The sequence below is a fragment of the Myotis brandtii genome, unplaced genomic scaffold (assembly GCF_000412655.1).
Source record: "Myotis brandtii unplaced genomic scaffold, ASM41265v1 scaffold731, whole genome shotgun sequence".
Classification (NCBI taxonomy): domain Eukaryota; kingdom Metazoa; phylum Chordata; class Mammalia; order Chiroptera; family Vespertilionidae; genus Myotis; species Myotis brandtii.
In genome coordinates this window covers 1707159-1716788 of record NW_005370895.1, presented here as the reverse complement: position 1 = coordinate 1716788, position 9630 = coordinate 1707159, and positions in this window count along the sequence as shown.

The window sequence follows — 9630 nt, the reverse complement described above, 5'->3', positions numbered from 1 at the left end:
ACTGCAGGAGAGACTACAAAACAAGTCAGCCCACAGGTGTGCTTTGTTTAGCCAACAGAATCTTTTTTTGGAATTATTAACATTTAAAAATGATAAAATGTTTACATAACAATCCAGATCCCTAGATCTGACCGAGCAGGGCCTCACATTCTCACTCGGGAATAGCCACGTTGAGAAAGAGCTCAACTCTAGCTGGGGCATCTGGTCTACCAGCTCACCACAGTTCCCCCACTCCCTGTCACCTCCCATGCTGAGGTTCATTGTCTGTTTCTATTGATCAGCTTCCCCCCACAGTTGCTTCTCTCATAATGAAAGGAAATATTTGGGACCTGTATCTCGTATCAAATGAGAAGACAGGCCTCGAGGCTGGCGTGTGTTTCAGGAAAGTTTTCTTACTCACAGGCCACACCCCTCATTTACTGTCATTGCCAGCCTGGCTCCTGTGGGTGCCTGCCTTTGCGGGCCCCTGCCCACACCTGGGAGGACACAGTGTGCTACGGCTTGTCAGCACAGTCCCAGGTTCAATACTCCTGGGGCAAAACCTCCTTTGAAAAAATGAGTACACTTCCTCGAGTTCAGTGAATTCACCTTGGACTTGTTCAAGCGGCAGCTGGACTTGTTCATGTGCTACTTTGCCTCCATGAAAAGGAGTTTTGTAATCTCCCTAGTGGTGTGCATTCTAAGGCCTCTTGAACTCTTTCCAAAAGAAAGAGTTTGATGTGTGTGTATGTTTGTGTGTGTGTGTGTGTTTCATTGTGCCCTCAGCGCTTCTCGGCCTATGGCACCTTTCTCTTCTGAAAGGCTGGCTCCTGCGCAGTCCCCTATCCCCCATGTCCTCCCCTCCAACCCCCGGCCTGGGCCTCCCAACCTGAGATGCTGACAATCCCTGTCATGAAAGGCCGGAGCAAAACTGTGGCTTCCTTCCCTCCACTGAAATCGCATCGTTGTTTAAAATCACCAGTGGAGCCCTGGCCCTCCATTCCCTACCTTCCTTTCCCTCCTGGTTCGCTGGGTTAGTGCTCTGCCTTCTGCCCCAAAGTGTGGCTGGCCATCTTTGGTGTGGCTGTCATCACACACATCCCCTTGAATGACAAGGGGCCCCCTTGGCCATTTCCTTCTAACGGAGAGCGCCACAATGCAGGCCGACTCGCTGTCTTCCGAGACCTCGGGTGGATCTCACGTATTCTGAAGATACGCCTCCTGGGAGGGTCCCGCCCGATGTACTTCCGGCTCCTTAAACCCCAATGCTTAACTGGGAATAATTTATTTGTTATAGATAACTTTTTAAGTAGCATTGTATTTCCTACACTTTTTTAAATAAACAAATGAACAATAACAACAAAAGGGCATCAGGTTGTTTAAATGCTTTGGCTGTTTGTCCCTGGTTCCCTGGGGCAGGCTCACATGGGCTCAGCAGATGCCAGTACAGGAAGCTGGGCTGTGGCTGCCTGTGGGTCACTCAGAGGCCAGAGCTTGTCCTGTCCTGTTCTTGTTGAGGCCACGGTGAGCCGCTCTGTGTGGCCACTCCCCAAACCTGACCCCCATAGAGGCCTGGGGCCACCCTCGGTGCTGACTGCACTTGAGGTGTAAGCCCAGTGCAGGTCACCAGCCACCAGAGCAGAAGTAAAGGGAGGGTGGTGGGAGAGGGGAGCTCCAGGTGGGCCCCCACCACCCACCAGGCCCTGGGAGAGGAGGATGGATGTTGCTGTATGACCACCCAAACCTCAGCTCATGAATGTGATGTGAGTTAAGGTTCCTCATCCTTGGACCGCGTTAAGGGGCTTCACAGTGGGGTGGCTGGCTTCTAAGAGCGAGTGTTCCCAGCTTTAGGGAGTCTGAGCTGCTGGTATTTAGTCTATGGGGGTCTTTAGTCTGTGGGCGCATCAGTCGGCCCACCCAGGCTTAATGGGAGGAAGCAAAGCCGCCACATCTCGGTGGGAGAGGGGTGAAAGAATTTGCAGCTCAGCTGCCTTTCTTTAAAATTATTTTTTTTAAGTATTTTTATTGATTTGGGAGAGGGAGAGAGAGAGAAACATCAATGATGAGAGAATCATTGATCGGCTGCCTCCTGCACGCCCCACACTGGGGGTCAAGCCCACAACCCAGGCATGTGCCCTGACCGGGAATCGAACCATGACCTCCTGGTTCATAGGCCGACCCTCAACCACTGAGCCACGCCGCTGGGCTGCAGCCGCCTTTAGTACACTACAGCGGGGCTGGGAAGATCAGAGCCCGGTGTCTAAGGCCTTGGACAGCACTGACCATGTTTGCCTCTGGGCCACATCCCCCCTCTTACTGCCCCTTGTCCCAGATCCTGTACTTGATCCCCAAGCTTCAGTCTTTGGGCTTCTGGCCTTTTATCTCTGCTCACTGCCCCATGGGGTTCCACTAACGCTACACGTCCTGGCTGATAGCTACCTGGGCGCCAGCTGTACGTTTTCACTACCTGGAGGGTTTCCCACTCACATCGCCCAGGTACCCCCACCTGTGCCACCTCTGGGCTTTGTGGAGGCAGCTCCTCCCCAGGTCAGGAGTGTGCGCTGCCCAGCCCTCCCCCCAGCTCCTCCGGCCTTCAGACCATGCCTCTGAGGGACTCCTGCCCCTAAGAAGAGGGGTCATACTTTACACCTGCGTGGTGTACCCTCAGCCAAGCAAACAGCTCCCCGCCCCAGGGCCAGCTGCTCTGTTTGGGGGTCCCCGGCTGCTTTGGGGCTTCAGAGGTGTGAGCCTCCACCTCAGCCCCACTGGCCCCCTCCTTGCCTCTGGCCGATCCTGTAAGTTACAAGGTGGAGCCCCTACAGCCTCTTCCCCAGCCTGGGAGGAAAGTGTTAACCGAAACAGAGTAATAAGGAACAAAGTGCATTTATTGGAGTCAAGGTTTGTGCTCTGAAGAGAACAAAACGGATTTATAAAGGCAAACCCCACAGTGTGGTTTCCAAGCTCCTGCCTTCCCCTTCCCCCTCATCTTTCCCCACAGGCGGCATCTCCTAAACTCTGAGGGTCCCTCCCAGGAGACTTGCAACCAGGGAGCAATGGGCGGCAGCAGCTCGTCCCAGGCTAAACCCATGAACCTGACCCCAAGGCCCCTTTTCTCTGGCTTCCCATGAGCCAAAGCAGCCTCATCTCGCTCCTGTGGCTGCTTCTATCCTAAGCCCTTTCTTGCTTCACTGTCCCCAGCTTTAATAAACTGAACTCTCAAAGTCACCTGGATTCGCATTGTGAACTCTCTCCTGTACAAGGTCAGGAACCCACACACCACCTGCCGGCCATAAGCAGGCCTGATCCGCACCCACCCGTCCCCTTGCCAGTAACAAAGGGACCGGACTGTGCTCGGACCCTAATCCTAGGGACTGGGGTGGTGAGGGGGTCCGGCTGCTCCAGGACCCTAATCCTAGGGGCTGGGGTGATGAGGGGGTCCGGCTGCTCCCTGGAGCTCGGTCGAGAAACGCCTGCCAGTGGGAAGGGCTACTCAGAAAATCATTTTATGGTTGTTTTGTAATTGGAGGGGGAAATATATTTTTAGCCGTAATCCATGTCTACAGCCCCTTGGGGGTGAGTGGAGGAGCCACTGGGCCTGGGACTTGGACTCAGCGGGGACTTTGGACCTGAGCTGGCTCCCTGGGTCTCAGGAGACCAGCAGGGGCCAATTCTATTCACAATCCTTTCTTTTCACACCCCACTAATTGCTTGGCTGCCAGCCACCTGCAGGGCCACACGTAGCCTGTTGGGAGCTGGTTTGCAGGCTGAGCAGGAGGCAGAGGCGGAATCCTTTGCTATTTCTGGGTTAAGTCTCTTTCCCCACCTTCCACCTCAGGACAGCCCTTCAACCCTCTACCAGCACTGCTCCCCCACCCACACCCCTGGGGGCTGCAGCCACCCAGGGCCAGCCTGCAGGCTAATTGTCATGAGTCTTTGATCTTAATAATTGTCACCTAATATACCTTCTCTTTATTTTATTTTTTAAAATATATTTTTATTGATTTCAGAGAGGAAGGGAGAGGGAAAGATAGAAACATCAGTGATGAGAGAGAATCATTGATCGGCTGCCTCCTGCACGCCCCGCACTGGGGATCAAGCCCGCAACCTGGGCATGTGCTCTGACCTGGAATTGAACCGTGACCTCCTGGTTCCTAGGTCGACCCTCAACCACTGAGCCACACCCGCCGGGTTATACCTTTTCTTTGGAGTTGCAAGACAAATATCTCAGTTGGTCCCACAGGCAGCATTGTGCCTGGCACATACCAACGCAACAAATTCTAAATTGAGTTGGTCCTTATAACCCCACCCCGCCTGAGAATAGTACAGCAGGATTTATCTTCCTTCTTTTCATTTGTGACTTCTGCCTAAGGCCCTGCAGCAAGAACCTGGCAGGCTGATGGGGCCAACTCCAGCCGCCTGCTTCCCAAAGTGAGTTGATGAGATGTTGCCGTGGCTGCGGATCTTTCACTCGGTATTTCGTGCTCCCGACGGCACAGGCCCCCAGAGCTTTAGGGCAGCCTTCGCTGGGACCTTTGTGTAGGGATTACTATGACTCAATCAGGCCTGTTCCCCCCCTTTTGCTTAGAAGCTTCTCCTATAAGGAAAACCACCAATGAGTCAAAAAAATCTAAAGTTGCCAAAGGAGAATGAATCAGTCTTTTGATTCTAAGAGCCCCAATTTCCCGGGAAGCTGAGCGTTTTGGAGCAATGAGTCTTTCCTTTTCAGAAAGACACTCATTGGGACCCACAAAAGGGAGGCCGCCCCTGTGGCCTGGCCCACGTCACAAATCTAAACCTAAGTCAGCCTGCACTTACGGGAAACGCCTCATTGTTGAGGAAACCTAGCATACCCCCATCATAATCCTCCAACTCAGCGTTAACTAGCTCACCTTACCCCAGAGAACAGGACCTGCTCGCCCTATAAGGAAATCCCCACCTCCTAGCCAACATGCCCTGTTTCCACAGGGCCTCTCCAACACTCCGTGTGGCGAGCCGGCACGGCCATGGCATACTCAGCCCCAGGGCGCCTTATGTGCCATGCCAGCTCAGCCTGGTTCAGTGTCCCTGAGGGGGGGGGGGGGGAAAGGATTGAGAAAAGACAGACAAGAGAATGAAAGCCGGGCCTCGGTGGGACGCTGCTTCTCTAATGGAGCGCCAGCGCCCACAAGCTGTGTCTTTATTTTATAGCAGATGCCACGAGGCAAAGTAGGGGCGTGATCAAGATGTTTATAACATTTTCGTGGGTTTCAATCCTACTCAACTACATGCACCTGAACTCTATCACTCCCACATCACTCAGACACGTGGGGCCACGTGTTCGGACCATAGGTTCAAGCTTACAACTACAGCTGTTGGCTATAATTGTGCTGGGAGGGCTCTGCCCTCCAAGCTGGGACTTGCACGTGGCCATGAGAGGACTGTGCCCTCTCCTCAGTCCGAGGCTTGAACCTGTCCAAAACACTCTGGAAAACTCGTTCCTGCCCTGAATCCCTCAGGAAGAGTCCTCTGCTGCCAGTGAGCCACTACACTCCCCAGTCCACGGATTGTTTTCCCTTGAGTAAAGGACATCAAACCCGGTACTAAATTGTACTATTTTTGTCACTTGATAACACCAAAGAGGGAGCTGCAAGAAATACCTCGTCCATCAGACTGTACTGAGGAGAAGCCTCGGGGGAGAGAGGATTCCTATGACAACAGTGCCATCAGCGGCAACAGCTTGACCGGCCCCTGTCCCTTTCATCCGATCAGGCTTGGTTGGTATTTTGCAAGAGTACGACCAATCCCGTTAAGAGAAATGATCCAAAACCTGAAAGTCAGGCAAAAAGACAGCCGCTGTCCTTTCTGAGTCTCCCAGAGCATCGTCTAACAAGCTCCCTTCCAGCTCAGTCGGAGCTTGAGGGAAATGAGATCTTTGGTGGGCTTACCATTGACGGGGAACTAGACGCGGTCGGGGTACATGTTCTTTTGTAGAAAATTGACAAGTTGCAAATGATTTTGTCAGGTAGAGATGCAAATGCGCTCTGTCCCACAGAAAAGAGAATATGGTTTTACTGCTTGGAGGACATGAGCCAGTTTTGTGTCTTAACATTGCCCTCTTAGTCTACCATCATTTTCCCCACTGGGTATACTTTTACTATAGATGATGATCTTCAGAAAAATAAATAAGCCTTGCGGGCTAAGTGTTTTTTCTAAAACAAGCTACCGCCTTCAAGAGAAAGAGAACAACATGATTCTGAAGCGCTCAGCAATTCTGCTCCTCACAGTCACCCACTCAGAGCTCCTGATGGGCTCCCCGCACTGTTGCCAGGAAGGAATGGGACAGAAGAAGACGTCATTGGCGTTGGGCTGCAGGAGACACAGCAGGGACTTCCCCATCCTGTTGGAAGGCCAATCTGATCCAAAGAAAGGATTGGAGGGAGGGGAGACAACCAAGACCAGCTCAGGGAAGGGCTGGGGACAGTGAGGGATGAAGGACGCCCCCATGTGGGTCATCCCCCAAAGGTTTAGAGAGAGTCTTGTCTCCGCATCCAGTAGCAGAGGCCGAGTTCCTTAAACTGGGGCTGTGCTAGCTGAAGACCTGCTTACCCTCCAGCGCTAGCGTGTAAGCCCTCTGAATGCAGGGACCTGGCCTTTGTGTCGTCCTCTGTGTCCCTAGCAAAGTCAGACACTGGGATGCTAAGGGATGTCTACTGAAGACCCAGTCTGTTGAGGACTGGCCACGTAAGGACGTGAGGGAACTTTCTGGGTGATGGAAATGTTCTGTGTCGTGATGGAGGTGGTAGGTTCTGTTGGGGGTAAACATTTGTCAAAACTGATCCACTGTTCACTAAGAATGGGTGCATTTCCTTGTATGTAAATTACACCTCAATAAAACTGATAGAAGAAGAAAAAAACACTAACCAGGATTTCCTGAATTTTTTAAATAGTCTGATTCATTCTAAGCAGTGACTGGTTTGCAGAGGCTAGACTTCGATCCCCTGCCATTTTCAGTTTCTACTTGAAATGCAAACACTGGTAAAGAAAATACTTCAGGAGACCAGTGGCGGCAGAAGCCATTCCTCACATAATCACCTTTAAGAACAAAAAGTAACATGGATTCATAAGTCGGTATTAACTGACCAACCGCCCTTCATTTCAGCTGGCAAAAGGCAAAGGCTTTTAAAAATTTAGACGTAGAAAGAATGTTCAAGGTTATCTAGTGACCAACCCACTCATTTTGCAGATGAGGAAACAGGCCCAGCTAAAGAAAGGATGATGGGGAAATGTGTCCGTCAGAGGTGACCCTTACAAGTCAGGGGTTAGATCTCTCCAGAAATCTTCCTCGCCACCTCTTGAAAGGCAACCCAGTGACATTTCTGCAGATAATCTCTTTGAGAAACACTGGCAACAGAGATACTTCCAATATGTGAAGATAAAAATGGCTCATATCTTTTAAATAACGTCTAGTGTCAAGTCACTCTGGTATGCCCGGGATGCAGTTGTGTTTTCAATTATGTTTCCCATAAATAACATGGATAACAAGCTCCTGTAATAAAGTCTTTGTCTTTGGTGTTTAAAAAACAGTCATTCTAATTTATTTCCTCCAGGCCAGAGACATGATTTTTAAGAGAAAAATTTACACTTGCTGCAGATGCTGCAAGCACAGATAGATCAAGATGTTTCTGTGGTCAGATCCTTGCCAAGGGTTGAGCGATAATGGAACACGGCGTCACATCTGCTTTGGTCTGTGAGTGTGGGCAGCACTAAACGGTGTGGTATTTGTTCTGCGGGGTGTCCAATTCAGTTCCGTTATTTCAATTCACTCTTCTTGAATACCTACTGTGTGCAAGACATTGTGCTAAGGCTAATTGGAGAAGTTGCCATGGAAAGTGCTGCGAGGGAGGGTTCATTCATGGGTGGGAGGGTAGGAGGGTTCAGACCCGGGTGGGAGGGGAGGAGGGCAGAGATTGCAGACCTTAGGTGGTGGCAACCACTCATTCATTCAGCAAGCCGGGCATGCTTTCTCGAGCTGCTATGACACTTTTAAACAAGTAGAAGCATGAATGCAGGGCTGTGCCTGGAGGGGCAGTAATAAAATGTGATGAAGGCTCTTTGCCAATTTGTATTCAGTTTTCCCAATTCTGAGCTTTTGTTCCTAGCCCTGTTCCCTAGGCAACAGACCACATTGGAAGTTATTTAGCAAACAAGCTACATTAATCTCTAAACCAATTAAAACATATTGCAATGATTTATCACTATTATTCTTTAACTAATAACTTTCATTTTGGATACTGGGAAAGAAAGCCACCCACTCTATCATGTCAGCAGCTAGAAGGTTAGAGATTGTGAGCCGGTAAGAGACAGGCTCACCTCAAGGTTTAATCTGGATTCCAAAGCTCTGCAGAGAGAACTACTGTTTCTTTAAGAATAGCAACCTAATGTTCTCTCACCTGAAGGGGAGAGGGAACCATCCAGGAATACAAAGAAGCAAACAGGCTCAGTTGGGTTGGGTGACACTCTGGTATATTTCCATTGCTTTTTTTTCTTTTTTTCTTTTTCTTTTTGTAAGATAGAGTGAAAGGGAGGGAAAGGAGGAGGGGACAAGAAAGAAAGATGTCTGAGAGACACATCTTTGCTTGCCTCCCGCACATGCCCCAATCAGGTGCCTGCCCTTGACCAGGAATGGAACCCACGACCCCAAGGTGCGCAGGCTGGCGCTCTAACCATTGAGCAACCCCAGCCAGGGCCACTCTGGGATGTCCATGATCCGTCTCATCATACCCAGTGTTTGGGGCAGAGAGGGCAGGTACGTCTAGGATGCTTTAGTTCATCTCACGTTTCTGAATTGACTTTTTCCAGGTCCCCCTTCCCCAGTTCTTTGGGGACCCAAAGCGCCAGGAAGAGGGTTTTGAAGATAATGGCTGTGCCAGGGACGAGCTTCTGCAGGACACACTCTGTCCCTGACCCCGGAGTGAGCCACCCTAAGGTGTGGGGTTAGTGGTAACAAGAGGAAAGGAACAGGGGGTCAATGAGCTGTACCTCTTTGGTGGGTCAAATTCTTCCAGCAAATTCCCACGAAAGGGCCCCTACCACAGGGACCATTAAATAAAGGGCGCCTCCTTCCCAGACCTCTCCGAGGGCTGCCCCCTCTTCCCCGACCCCCCCCCCCCCCAGCAAATGACAACAGCAGAAACCCCCACCAAGGGTCCTGGGTTACCTCGGCCCCAATCCTTCCAGACCTTTCTCCTGTACAAGGTCAAACTTTTTATTTTATTTTTTAAAAATATATTTTATTGATTTTTTACAGAGAGGAAGGGAGAGGGATAGAGAGTTAGAAACATCGATCAGCTGCCTCCTGCACACTCCTCACTGGGGATGTGCCCGCAACCAAGGTACATGCCCTTGACTGGAATCGAACCTGGGACCCTTTAGTTCGAAGGCCGACGCTTTATCCACTGAGCCAAACCAGTTAGGGCCAAGGTCAAGCTCTTATCCTGGCACATGTGAAGCAAGAGCCGGAGTCCCCCTGTCCCCTCTCCCCTGCCTGTCCCCCACTGCCAAGCCACGTGGTTTCAAACGGCCAAGGGGAGGACAACTGAGGAGCCCAGAGGGTGAGAAAGAGCCTTGAGGCTTGGAGAAGGGGGAGCCCTGCCCCCCAGGGCCAGGGCCAGG